Raw genomic sequence first — 14,893 nt, forward strand, 5'->3', positions numbered from 1 at the left:
GGTGACTTAGGTGGACGTGGGCTGGACGTGGGCAGTAGCGGCGTGGAGCTGCTGCTCTTGGAAGCTGCTGGCGGTAGAGGTCCTAGGATGCTAGGGAAAGCCCATCTTCCTCAATCCACCACACTGCCCTCTCTGCTCACCCGGCTCCACCCTTCTGAGGCTTGAACTCTGAAGAAAAAGCTTTGGGAGGAGGAGTGGGAGAAGCGGGTGTTCGCGGTTGGACAGCATCTCAGCCTCAGATCGTGCTGTCTTGTAGGTGGGAACTGATTGCAGCCTTGGAGTGGCGTCTTCAGGGCTGCAGAGGCTGAGCACAGCGTCTGCAAAACTTTAAAAATGCGATCAAAAGACAAACCCGTCTCTTGGTAGCTGTTTAGGAACCAGACACAAGATGGCGCTAGAGAGCTGACAAGAAGATGCGTCAGCTCTAGGGCGGGGGTGGGTGGGTGGTATAGACAGTTTTTTTGAGTGTTTCTGGAGCTAGCGGTTCCCTTAAACTTATCCTCGAGTTCTTTATATATTCTGGATATCAGCCCTCTGTCAGATGTGGGGTTGGTGAAGACCTTTTCCCATTCTGTAGGCTGTCGCTTTGTCTTGTTGACATTGTCCTTTGCTCTACAAAAGCTTCTCAGTTTCAACAGGTCCCATTGATTGATTGTTTCTCTCAGTGTCTGTGTTACTGGTGTTATCTTTAGGAAGTGATCTCCTGTGCCAGTGCGTTCAAGAGTACTTCCTACTTTCTCTACTACCAGGTTCAGAGTAACTGGATTTATGTTGAGGTCTTTGATCCACTTGGATTTAAGTTTTGTGCACGGTGACAGATGTGGATCTATTTGCAGCCTTCTACACATTGACATCCAGTTATGACAGCACCATTTGTTGAAGATGCTTTCTTTTTTCCATTGTACATTTTTGGCTTCTTTGTCAAAAATTAGATGTTCATAAGTGTGCGGGTTAATGTCAGGGTCTTCAATTCGATTCCATTGGTTCACATGTCGGTTTTTATGCCAGTACGAAACTGTTTTTATTAAGGTAGCTCTATAGTAGAGCTTGAGGTCAGGGATCGTGATGTACAGGATTCTTTTGGCTATCCTGGGTTTTTTGTTTTTCCATATGAAGTTGAGTATTATTCTTTCCAGATCTGTGAAGAATTGTGTTGGTAATTTGATGGGGATTGCGTTGAATCTGTAGATTTTGGTAAGATCGCCATTTTTACTATGTTAATCCTGCCTATCCATGAGCATGGGAGATCTTTCCATTTTCTGACATCTTCTTCAATTTCTTTTTTCAGGGACTTAAAGTTCTTGTCATATAGGTCCTTCACATGCTTAGTTAGAGTAACCCCAAGGTATTTTATATCATTTGTGGCTATTATAAAGGGTGATGTATCTCTGATTTCCTTCTCAGCCTGTTTGTCTATTGTATATAGGAGGGCTACTGATTTTTTTTTTAGTTGATCTTGTATCCTGCTATGTTGCTGAAGGTGTTTATAAGCAGAATATATAAATAACTCAAGAAATTAGACATCAAAATGCTCAAAAGTCCAATTAAGAAATGGGCTATAGAACTAAACAGAGAATTCTCAACAGAGGAAGTTCAAATGGCTGAAAGACATTTAAGGAATTGCTCAACATCCCTAATTATCCGGGAAATGCAAGTCAAAACGACTCTGAGATACCACCTTACACCTGTCAGAATGGCTAAGATCAAAAGCACAGAAGACAGCTTATGCTGGAGAGGATGTGGAGCAAGGGGAACTCTCCTCCAATGCTGGTGGGAATGCAAGCTTGTACAGCCACTTTGGAAATCAATATGGCGCTTCCTTAGAAAACTGAGAATCCATCTCTCCCAAGACCCAGCTGTAGCACTCTTGGGCATATACCCAAGGAATGCTCAATCATACCACAAGGGCATTTGCTCAACTATGTTCATATCAGCATTGTTTGTTAGCCAGAACCTGGAAGCAACCTAGATGCCCTTCAACTGAAGAATGGATAAAGAAAATGTGGGACATATACACAATGGAGTACTACGCAGCAGAGAAAAACAATGACATCATGAGGTTTGCAGGCAAATGGACGGATCTAGAAAAAATGATCCTAAGTGAGGTAACCCCGACTTAGAAGGATGAGCATGGTATGTACTCACTCATAGGAGGATACTAGATGCTAAACAAAGATGGCTAGACTGCTACACAACTCTAGGGAGGCTACCTAGAAAACGGGACCCTAGGAAAGACACAGGGATCATCCAATGACAGAGAAATGGATGAGATCTACATGAACAACCTGGACGACAGTGGGAGTAATGAAGGGCAAGATTTGAGGGAAAGAAAGCTTAGGGGAACAGGAGATCCCAGCTGGATCAAGAACAGAAAGGGAGAACGAGGAATAACAGACCATGATAAATGAAGACCACATGAGAACATGAATAGGCAGAGTGCTCCAGAGGTCCCCAGAAATCCACAATGATATATCCTCTGTAGTCTGCTGGCAATGGTCGAGAGAAAGCCTGATCTGACCTAGTCCGGTGATCAGATGGCCAAACACCCTAACGGTCATGCTGGAACTCTCATCCAATAACTGATGGAAGTGGATGCAGAGATCCTTGGCCAGGCCCCAGGTGGAACTCCATGAGTCCAATTGTCGAGAAAGAGGAGGGACTGTAAGAGTGTGAATTGTTGAGACCAAGATTGGAAAAGCACAGGGACAAATTATGAACCAATGGCTGTGGAGCCCCCAGCTGGATCAGGCCCTCTGGATAAGTGAGCCAATTGAATAGCTTGAACTGTTTGGGAGGCACCCAGGCTGTGGGACCGGGACCTGTCCTTAGTGCATGAGCTGGCTGTTTGGAACCTTGGGCTTACACAGGGATACTTTGCTCAGCCTGGAAGGAGGGGACAGGACCTGCCTGTACTGAATCCACCAGGTTTAAATGAATCCCCAGGGGAGTCTTGGCCCTGGAGGAGATGGGAATGGAGGGGAGGGGATGGGGGGAATGTGGGAGTGGGGGCGGGAGGGGGGAGGGCAGGGGAACCCATGGCTGATGTGTAAAATTAAAACACAAATATAATAAGTTTTTTAAAAAAGGAGAGAGAAAAAAACAAACAAAAAAACTTATTCTCACGGCCGCACAGACATTCATTTGGAGGACTTTGTACATGCTCCCCACAAACTTTCCACACACCCCTCAAGACCTTGGGATCCTTGAAAATGACCTTGAGAAGGCAGGAGGAAAAAAACGACTTCCTTAGATTGCTTTGGAGTTTGGACCCAGTGCTTTGGGAGGAGTGGATGTCAGAGCTCTGGGTGAGGGTCAGGTGGCCACACCTGTGACAGAAGAGGAACGGGGACACCCAAGAAACCGTGGAGCCGAAGACAGGGGCCGCACTGTGAGAACACTTGCCGTACCAGGAAACTAACACCTCGCTTCTCTCTGGGCCCCAAGTTTTAAATTAAAGAATGGAGAATTTGGCTTTTACAGTAGATCAGCAGAGTGACAGGGATTCCAGCGCTTGGGAAACTGAGGCTGGAGGGTCTTGAGTCCCCCAAGCCCCTGCCTCAGAAGGCCCCCAAACAGTAGAATACACATGACAAACGCTACTGTCATAACATTTTAGACATTTTATTAGCATATGCTAATGGTATAAAGTAATGGGTTCCAATATGACTTTTCATACATGTTCATGGATTATATCTACTCTCTGTTACTGTCCATGTCCTCTCTCCCACTGGCTTTCTCCTCTTTCCCATTGTCACCTATTTTAATGTCTGAATTAAAATTTATTTATTTCCCCCATTATGCTGTAAGTCTGTATTTAAGGCCTCCTCCCTCCTTCAATAAATGACGTTCGACATTCCAAAAAGAAGAAGAAGAAGAAGAAGAAGAAGAAGAAGAAGAAGAAGAAGAAGAAGAAGAAGAAGAAGAAGTCAGGATCATGATGGGGAAACCCACAGAGACAGCTGACCGGTGCTAGTTGGAGCTCACTACTCTGGACTGACAGCTCAGGAACCTGCATGGGACTGAACTAGGCCCACTGAATGTGGGTGACAGCTATGTGACTCAATCTGTTTGTGGGGTCCCTGGCAGCAGGACCAGGACTTATCCCAGATGCATGAACTGGCTTTTTGGAGCCCACTCCCTGTGGTGGGATACCTTGCTCAGCCTTGATACAATGGAGAGGGGCTAGGCTCTCCTTCAACTTGGTATGCCAGACTTTGTTGACTACCATGGAAGGCCTTACCCACTCTGAGGATTGGATGGGGGCAGAGTGGGAGGAGGTGAGGAGGGGGGAGAAGGGGAGGGATGGGGAACTGGGGTTGGTATGTAAAATGGAAAAAAGTTTAATAAATAAACATTTAATAATAAAAAAAGAACTCCAAAAAAAGAATAATTTCACTAAAATAAAAAATTATTTTTTTTATTTTCTATGTATGGGTGTTTCTCCTGCATGTATGTCTGTGCACCGCACCGCATGCATGCTTGGTGCCGGAGAAGTTTGGAAGAGGGACTCAGATCCCCAAAACTGGAGTTCAAGACAGTGTGAGCTGCTATGTGGTGCTGGCAATCAAGCCAGAGACCTCTGGAAGAGCAGCCCATGTTCCTAACCACCGAGCCATCTCTTCAACTTGTCTTTGAAACTTTTAACCTAAAACCTAGATTCCACTTATGGAAGAGAACACGAAATGCTTGTCTTTCAGAGTTTAGAATGGAGTCCCGACAGGTGGTGGTGGTGATGGTGGTGCATGCCTTTAATCCCAGCACTCAGGAGGCAGAGGCAGATGGCAGGTGGATCTCTCTGAGTTCGAGGCCAGAGAACTCTGTGAGTTCTGGGCTACAGAGTGAGTTCCAGGAAAGGCGCAAAGCTACACAGAGAAACCCTGCCTAAAAATAAATAAATAAATAAAAAATAAATAAATAAATGAATGAAAGAAAGAAATAGAAAAAAGAATGGAGTCCTTACTTCCACACAGTTACTTGAAAATGACTGAATTTCATTTGTCTTTATGGCTGAATAAAACTCCATTGTGTGTATTAAAATATCTTGCATGTATGTATCTATCAGGGGCGGGATTGGGTGGGTATGGTGTTGCTCTGAACCCCAGAATAGCCAGAAACTCACTATGTCATTCAGGCTTGAACTTATGGGAATCCTTCTCTACCTCCCAAATATAGGATTAAGGTATGAGCTGAGCAGCCACACCCCATAGCTAGCACATCTGGCTCATCTTTAAAAAAAAAAAAAATGGCTGCAGCTTCCCAGGCATTACATCCTTGTTATTCTGAAGAAGAAAGAGTGTCTCTTCCGTTTCTTCTTTAGGATGAGGGAAGTTCCCTTCTCTGAAGCCCATGAACTCACTTGGTGCTTCTGGGACACTCTGTCAGTCCATTTTGAACTGCACAGCTAAGGATTTCCCTAAAGACACCCCAGGAGGGGATGCTGGGAAGAACTCAGCGGGCATGGACTAGATCACCCATCCTTGACTCCTGAAAACCATTCTGTGCTTGCGTGTACTGGGCTTGGAAGCCAGGGATCTGCACATGCAAACTGTGTTCTACCACCGAGGCACACCAGCAAAGCCACCTTTGTTGCTATTTTGTAGTGATTTTGTTTTGTTGTTTTGTTTTGTTTTTTCTTTTTTTGGTGGTGGCAGGGTGGGGGGGGAGGCTTGTGCTTCAAGCAGCAATGGAAATCAGGGCTTTTTCTGGACTACCCCATGCTGGGTTGGGCCAAGGTGCCCTGTGGATGAGGGAGACATACTATGCAGAAGCTGTGGCTTGGAGTGATGAAAAGTTACTCATACCATGCAGACACATGTTCATGTATAAAGTTTATTATTAAGGGGGGGAGAAGGGGAGAGAGGGAGGGAGGGATGGAGAGGAGGGAAAGAAAGAGGTGCAGCTACCTCTGGTGGAGGCTGGGAAGTTTGGGGGTGGGGGGAGCAAAGGGAGAGGAGTTTTTTTTTTCTTTTTCTTTCTTTCTTTCTTTTTTTTTTTTTTTTTTGAGCTGAGGATCGAACCCAGGGCCTTGAGCTTGCTAGCGCTCTACCGCTGAGCTAAATCCCCAACCCGAGTTTTTTTCCTAAAGAGGACTTTATATAGGATGATGTCAGGATGCTGGGTGGGTCCCCAAGGGGCAGTTCAGAATACTAACACCCCAGGCTGCAGAGTGTCCAGGAGGTAGCTGGGGACTGGTATTGATAAGATGTGAAGAGGAGGCATAGAAGCAAACAAAACAAAACAAAACCCCAAAACCACTCCCCTCAAACTAACACAGCTCTCACCTCAAAGGGAATGAGAGGTAATTTATTCTGGAGCCAAATTTCAGTGACAAAGGGCTGGGAAACACCAAGCTAGATTACTTTAGGTTCTGTGGTCCCATGTGGGGCGTTTACCCACCAATCCCACAGTTCCCCAGAGTTTTCTTGAGTATGAGCAGCAGGAAATATTAGATAGAAGAATTTAGATTGTTCTGTATGTCAAATGTGTTGCTCTGATTGGTTAAAATAAACAAAGTGCTGAATGGCCAGTGGCCAGGCAGGAAGGATAGGGTAGGCAGGACAAGGAGGAGGAGAACTGTGGGAAGTGGAAGGCTGGGTGGAGAGACAGCTGCCACCATGACAAGAAAGATGTAAGGTACTGGTAAGCCACGAGCCAGGTGGCAAAGTATAGATGAATAAAAATGGGTTAATTTAAGATAGAAGAAGTAGGTAACAACAAACCTGCCATGGCCATACAGTTTGTAAACAATATAAGTCTCTGTGTGCTTACTTGGTTGGGTCTGAGTGATTGTGGGACTGGTGGGTAAGAGAGCTTTGTCTTGACTGTGGGCCAGTCAGGAAAACTCTACCTACAGATTAGTTCAGGTTCTGTGGTCCCATGTGGGGCATTTACCCACCAACCCCACAGTTCCCCAGAGATTTCTTGAGTGAGAGCAGCAGGAAATATTAGACAGAAGGATTTAGATTGTGGAGATAAACATTGAAAATACAGGATAGCCTCGAGAGGGCCTGGAACCTATTCCAAGAATCCCTGACTGTCTCTGCCCTAAGGTATTTATAGAAATGCCAAGGGAGCAAAAGACACCCACCCCAAGCACAGTCAAATGCAGACCATCTCAGATACCTGCACTCAAGCCTGTGGTCCAATCATCCTCTCTATGCAGACCTGCTGGGTGAAGCCACAAGGAACTTGAAAACAGGCTCCCACAGTCCCATGTGGAAACAGTCATGAAGTTTATAAATCAAGGCAACTTAAAAATACCTTGTTGGGGGTGGGGGCTAAAGAGATGGCTAGGCCATTAAGAGCACTGGCTGCTCTTCCAGAGGACTTGGGTTCAATTCCCAGCACTCACATGGCAGCACACAACTGTCTGTAGCTCCAGTTCCAGCGGATCTGATACCTTCACACCAATGCACATAAAATAAATTTAAATAAATTATTAAAAATACCTTGTTGGGTACTTCAGAGAAGCTGTTATAGCAAGATGGGGGAGTTCTCCTATGGGCCTCAGATGCTATCTGATGACATTTTAGCCTTTGGGCTGGTGGAAGCTAATAGCCTACTAAGTTAATAGATTCTAAAAGGTCTTTACTAGTCACAGAATGTGGGCAAAGAATGGCTATATAGGAGCTAAAGCCAATCCAAGAGAAGGTAGGTAAGTTCTGAATCTGCAACATTCTAACCTCTCCATATCACTGCAGTTCCAATCAGTTGCCCAGTCTTTGCAGACACAGCTTCTTCCCAGGAATTCTCATTCACAGAGGGGAAGCTGGCTTGTGTCAGGGACTTATGTCTGGTACTTGGTTAGCCAGTAATTGCGAAAGTGTGTTTGGAGCCTGTCTTCTTTTCTATTGCTGGGACAAACACCATGACCAAGACAAAGTCATAAAAGAAAGCATTTAATTGGGCTTAAGGTTTCAGGCCATGATGATAGAGCTAAGACATGGCAGCAGCAACAGCTGAGAGCTCACGTCTTTTTATTTTATTTTATTTTTTTAAAGATTTATTTATTTATTAAGTTTACAGTGTTCTGCCTGCATGTATCCCTGCAGGCCAGAAGAGGGCACCAGATCTCATTACAGATGGTTGTGAGCCACCATGTGGTTGCTGGGAATTGAACTCAGGACCTCTGGAAGAGCAGTCAGTGCTCTTAACCTCTGAGCCATCTCTCCAGCCTGAGAGCTCACATCTTGATCCCCAAGAATGGTAGGGGGCTTTTGAAACCTCAAAGCCCATCTCCAGTGACATACTGTCTCCAATGATGCCACACATCTTAATCTTTCTCAATAGATGCCATTCAAACTTATGAGCCTGGCGGGGGGGGGGGGCCGTTCTCATCCAAACTATCACAGAGCCCAAACTTCTATCTCTACCAGACAGGATACAAATGTGGGTATATTATGTATCTGTCCTTAATAGCTCAGGGCTATTGAGCCGGGTTAGTCTCGTGTGTGGACATTCCTTATGCACTGCTCTTGCATGACCTTGGGAATGATACTGTCAGGGTCATTCAATCCTACCCTCTCATTCACATGTTTCTCAGGATGTTATCTGAGTTCATATTTCCTCATTGCTGCAGGCACTGGCCGCCATGCTGGCAACTGTATGATTAGTGTGCCTGCCTGAAACCTCCGGAAACACCCTTTGCCTACCGGCGGCCATCACACACTTTTGCCCTTGGGTTCCCTCTGCGTGTTCCTCTGCTTCTTCAGGGGCTTGTGGCAGAAGTGGAGGGGAACCAGAATTTAGCAAGAAGGGCAAGAGGGGACTGGACGAATTCAGTTAAGAAACGAGGAAAGCCTGAGCTCAAGTGAGGTTAAAATTGCCAGATGTCCTCCATAAAAATACCAGGCACTGGCCCAAGCTTGGGGGAAGGGTGTTGGTAGACAGCAGCGGTATTGAAAGTATTTGCTTAAGTTAAACAATATTCTATATGCCAATATAATCCACTTACTTTGTTCAACTTCCAAACCTCTTTTTTAACTGTTTTTCCACTTATTGAAAATAGATTCTTTTCTCAGTCAATATATTGTGATTATAGCTTCTCTGCCCTCTCCTCCTCCTAGTTCCTTCCCACCTACCCTCCCCTCTGGATCCACTCCCTTTCTGTCTCTCATTAGCAAAGAACAGGCTTCTAAGAGAAAGCAACTAAAACAGGACAAAATGGAATATAGTAAGATAAAACAACCATCACATTGAGGCTGTACAAGGCACTCCAACTCAAGGAAAAGGACCCCAAGAGCAGACCCAAGAATCAGAGACCCACTTGTTTGCACACTAAGGAGTCCCATAAAAACACTAAGCGGAAAGCTATAATATATTTGAAGAGGACCTGAGCAGACCCAGGCAGGCCCTGTGCTTGCTACTTCAGTCTCTGTGAGCTCCTATGCGCCTTGCTCAGCTGATGCTGAGGATCTTGTTCCCTGGTGTCCACCATTCCTTCTAGCTTATTCACAGTATCTTATATACCAATATAATCCACTTATTTTGTTCAACTTCTGGACCTCTTTCCTTTTTCCTTTTAAAAGTAATGTACTTTTTATGTGCATTGGTGTCTTGCCTGCATGTATGTCTGTGTGAGGGTGTCAGGTCCCCTGGAACTGGAGTGACAGACAATGGTGAGCTCCCATGTGGGTTCTGGGAATCGAACCTGGGTCCTCTGGAAGAACATTCAGTGCTCTTAACTGCCCAGCTGTCTCTCTAGCCCCCTATAACTCTTTTCAAAAAATTATTTTATTATTAATTAATTAATTAATTAATTGTGTGTAAATGTATGACATGTGTGGATGTCCACAGAAGTCAAAAGACGGTATAAAATTCCCTGGAGCTGGAATCAGAGGTGGTCGTGAGTCAACTGAGTGGATGCTGGGAACCTATCTCAGGTCCTCTTCGTTCCAGAGACATCTCCTCCTCCTCTTTTTCTTTTAAGAATGGACTGCCTTAATGATTTTTTTTAAAGCATTTACTTACTGTGTGTGCATGCACACACACACACAATATGGCACAGACATGGAAGTCAGAGCACAACATGCAGAAATAGGTTTTCCTTCCACCATGTGGGTCTCGGATTGAACTAAGATTATCAGACATGGAGGCTAGTGTCCTGACCCACTGGACCAATGCTCTGGCTCTACATATGTTTCTATTATAACAAGAAATGTTCATGAGAAACAAAGGCATGATTTTAAACAGCTCCCTTGTGTAAGGTCAGACACTCCACTAGCAGATACCCAAGGTCAACACCAAATGCCCAGCAGCTCTGCCAGGGCATGGGCGGGAGAGTGGCTCAGGGGCACCGCTAAGGGTTTCTTTTTTAGTCTTATTTATTTATTTATTACGTATACAGTGTCCTGTCTGCATATATCCCTGCAGACCAGAAGAGGGCACCAGATTTCATTACAGATGGTTGTAAGCCACCACGAATTGAACTCAGGACCTTTGGAAGATCGAGCAGTGCTCTTAACCTCTGAACCATCTCTCCAGCCCCTTCTTTTTTAGTTTTTAAATTAGGTTTATTCACTTTTATCTTTCCTGCATGTATGTATGTGTACCCTGTGTATGCCTGGTACCCACAGAGTCCAGTAGAAAGCATTAGATCTCCTGGAACCTGGAGTTATGGATGGATGTGAACTACTACCATCAGGTGGGTACTGGGAATTGAACGTGGATCCTCTGCAATGGCAGCAACTGCCGAGGCACCTCTCGAGCCCCAGTGCTGAGATTTTGGAGGTTTTTTTGTTTGTGTGGTGCTGGGGACGGCACCCCTGGCCTCACAGGTGCAGCATGGGGTCTCCCATTCTTCCATAGAGCTCCACCTCAGCCTTGAGCTCCCAGAGTCCCAAGGAAGCCGGAACAGTGATGTTCATCAGCTGGGTATGTTTCTACCTCGTCAGAGTGGTGGGAAGTTTCCCCCACTGAGAGAGCAGCTGTCTGCTTAGCTCACTCTCCTGGTGGTTATGAGAGAGCTTTCCAGCGTGACGTTCGGACTTGGAACCTGAGAGGCAGGTCTCCAGCACATGAGCCTGCTACCAGAAGAGCAACCAGAGATGTGAGGATGGCAGGGAGCAGCTGAAAAACTGCCCATTCCCATTTCTTTCCTTGCTCCTGGGAAGAAGTGCCCCCCCCCCCGCCCCCTTGGTCCATTCTGAGAACATTAACAGCAGAAGCAACATTTCATCTAGTCTCTGCTAAGGAGACTCGGGGAGCCATGTCTGCGGTGCTTCATGTTATGAAACGTGGCTCACATACACTCGGCCAGGATCTTCCATGAACTGCACCTGACGTCATAATATATTATTATTTTAAAAAAGAAATGAGGCTGGGCAGTGGTGGCGCATGCTTTTAATCCCAGCACTCGGGAGGCAGAGGCAGGCGGATCTCTGTGAGTTCGAGGGCAGCCTGGTCTACAGAGCGAGTTCCAGGAAAGGCGCAAAGCTGCACAGAGAAACCTTGTCTCAAAAACCAAGAAAAAAAAAAAAAAAAAAAGAAAAGAAAAGAAAGAAAGAAAGAAAGAAAGAAAGAAAGAAAGAAAGAAAGAAAAATGAAAACGGTGGCCAGTGGATATGGACCTCTAATGGACCTCTAGTTCCCGGAATAGATAAAGTGTGTGAGAACCAAAGAATCATGGGATGACCTTCCAAGTCCATTGGTCCACTGGTTTGGTTCTGATGGGTCACCAAGCCCTGCCTGGTGCTAGATAGATGGTTAAGCAGTAACGAGCACTTGCTGCTCTTCCAAAGGACCTGGGTTTGGGGCCCAGGAGTCACATCAGGTGGCTCAAGATCATCTGTAACTCCAGCTCCAAGGGGATCCGATACACTCTTCTGGCCTTCTCCAGCACCCTTATACATGTAGCCAGCGTGTATCCACACAGCCACACATACACAAAGAATAAAGTATAAACAAAAAACACACCTTGAAAAAAATAACACACTTTGAGCCCGAGATTGTAGAAGAGTGAAAAAGTGCTTGGCTTTCATTAAACAACCAGTAAAAATGCTGCTAGAGGGGCTGGAGAGATGGCTCAGTGGTTAAGAGAACTGACTGCTCTTCCAGAGGTCCTGAGTTCAATTCCCAGCAACCACATGGTGGCGCATAGCCATCCGCAATGAGATCTGGCGCCCTCTTCTGGTCTGCAGGTGTACATGAAGACAGAATGCTGCATACACAATATATAAATAAATCTTTAAAAAAAATGCTGCTAGAGAAGGGTCACTTGAAAGAGTAGCAGGGAGACCATGCTTGTTTTCTGTTCTGAGTAACTGGAGGCAGGAGCTGATGCAGAGGCCATGGAGGAGTGCTGCTTACTGGCTTGCTTGCTCCTCATGGCTTGCTCAGCCTGCTTTCTTATAGAACCCAGGACCAGCAGCCTGGGGGTGGCACTATCCACAGTGGGTTGGGTCCTCCCACATCATTTGTTAAGAAAATGCCCTAAAACTGGATCTTAGGGAGGTGTTTTGTCAATTTTGGTTCCCTCCTCTCAGATGATTCCAGCTTGTGTCAAGTTGACATAAAATGAGGCGCCACACAGGTATAGTTAGAGATGCTGAAATTATAGATTAGGATGTTGTCCTAAATGCAACGACAGGTGTCTATATAAGGAGAAGACGCACAGGGACACCAGAGAAGCCTCGAAAAGATGGAGGTAGATACTAGAGTGACAAGGCACAATTCCAAGGATGTCAAGCATTGTCCAGGTCCTCAGAAGTCAGCAGGGTGTGGAGGAGACTCTCCCCAAATATCTCCAATAGGGACCAGCTCTGTAAATCTCAGCTTCAGGATTCTGGCCTCCAGGATGGCAGGAGAATCTGTTACTGCAGTTTCATTCCACTAAGGTCATGATACATTTGTTTTGTTTTTAAAATAAGAAAGAGTCTTTCTGGGCTGGAGAGATGGTTCAGAGGTTAAGAGCACTGACTGTTCTTCCAGAGGTCCTGAGTTCAATTCCCAGCAACCACATGGTGGCTCACAACCATCTGTAATGAGATCTGGTGCCTCTTCTGTATACTAAATAAATAAATCTTAAAAAAAAAAAAAGAAAGAAAGAAAAGAAAAGAGTCTTTCTATGGAGGTCCTGAAGGTCTGGAACTTACTGTGTAGCTTAGGTTGGCTTCAAATTTGCAATCGTCCTGAGTTAACCTCTCCTTGCAGCCACAGCAAACTAATACAGTGACAATTTCTCCATTAGAATCTGTGAAGGAGCAGGAGTTGGTGGTCTGTAAGTCAACAAGAACTCAGATACCAGCTCCTGTATAGCCGAAGTGCTCAAAGAGGTTCTAAAACAGTTGTTCTTGACCTTCCTAATGCTGGGACTCTTTTATACACTTCCTCATGTTGTGGTGACCTCAACCATAAAACTTTATTTGTTGCTACTTCCCACCTATAATTTTGCAGCTGTTATGAATTGTATTGTGAATACCGATATGTATGATATCTGATATATAACCTTCAAAGGGGTCATGACCCACAGGTTAAGAACAGATGTTGAAGCAAGGCTGTTTACGGCTAGATTCACAAAAGCTGCAGCCATCATAGCACTCAGAGAGCTCTTTGTGGACCTCTCGAAAGGTCTGCACCACATATCCAACGGTCTTTTTCCACTTTCCCCGTACTATTATTTTTGTTTGGGTCAAATAAATGAACTTAAAATAGCTGTGGCTTAAACAATATAGACATTTTTTATGTCATTTAAAAGCCTTAAATGTAAGTGCTCTGGGGCTGAAATGGGGCTCTCACTGCTGGGGGCTCTTACTGCTGGTTGCCCAGGCTCCAACTGTCTGGTTCTGCCATTTATAATTGGCTGCAATTTTATGACTCATGATGTCTATTTCAGGTCTTCCATTACACCTGAAGTTGAATTTGGAATGACCCATCTATGAGCCCAACAATATCAAAGGCTTTCAGCAAAGAAGAGGACCCTAAAACGAGACCAGCTGCCTGGAAGAAGCAGGAAATTCTAGAAGAGGTTTAGACTAAATGAGTTACTTGGAAAGGACACTCTCCAACCTGTCTAACTGCCTGCAGGTTTCCAGTTTTCATGAGCTATCATCACCCATGGTGGCATGGGCCCTGGTGATGCAGCTCTCTCTGAGTTATTTCTACTCCTCCAGGTAACCCCCTCACCCATAGTCCTGTAACCTCAACAGAACTCATGGTTCACCAAATGGACTTTGGTGGTGTCTGTACTTTGGCATGTTACATGTAGGTTCTTTATCTGGGGTGAGCAGGTGTGTGTGTTGTGTCTCCCCAGGAAGAGTCCTGTCACACAGGAGCATGGCAACAGGTAGGCAGACATGGCACTGGAGCAATATCTAAGAGCTTACATCCTGATCTGCAGGCAGGAGGTAGAGAGAGAGAGTGAGACTGGGCCTCATGTAAAGCCCACTTTGTGACACACCTTTTCCAACAAGGCCACACCTCCTAGTCCTTCCTTAACAGTTCATGAACTGGGAAATAAACTTTCAAATATATGAGCCTACGGGGGCCATTCTCATTCAAACCGGTATACCAGAGATGGAAGGTGACTCCCTATTGATGAAGACACCATGCACTTTAGAAGCAGGGTCTAGAAACCCCTGAACTGGAACTGATCTGAATGCCCCTTTCCTGAAGACTAGCTTTCATGGCACCAGAAGGCACTATGTAAACTTCCAAAGGAGGGAGACATTCAACAGTCCTACCCAGCTATGGTACCTATAAACCACATCAACAAGCAGCTTGCATGATAACACTCCAGGTGTAGTAGTGGCACACATATCTTGGTGGTAACCAACGGCTCACTAATTGGACTTAAAACCCAGTCAACAAGAGGCAGACCATTCTGGTACTGGAAACCTAGGTAAGTTACTCAGTTCTAGTGAAGTCATGGTTATCGAAGGAGAGTCTACAACCACTA

This window comes from Onychomys torridus, chromosome 17 (assembly GCF_903995425.1).
Source record: "Onychomys torridus chromosome 17, mOncTor1.1, whole genome shotgun sequence".
In the NCBI taxonomy this organism is placed as follows: domain Eukaryota; kingdom Metazoa; phylum Chordata; class Mammalia; order Rodentia; family Cricetidae; genus Onychomys; species Onychomys torridus.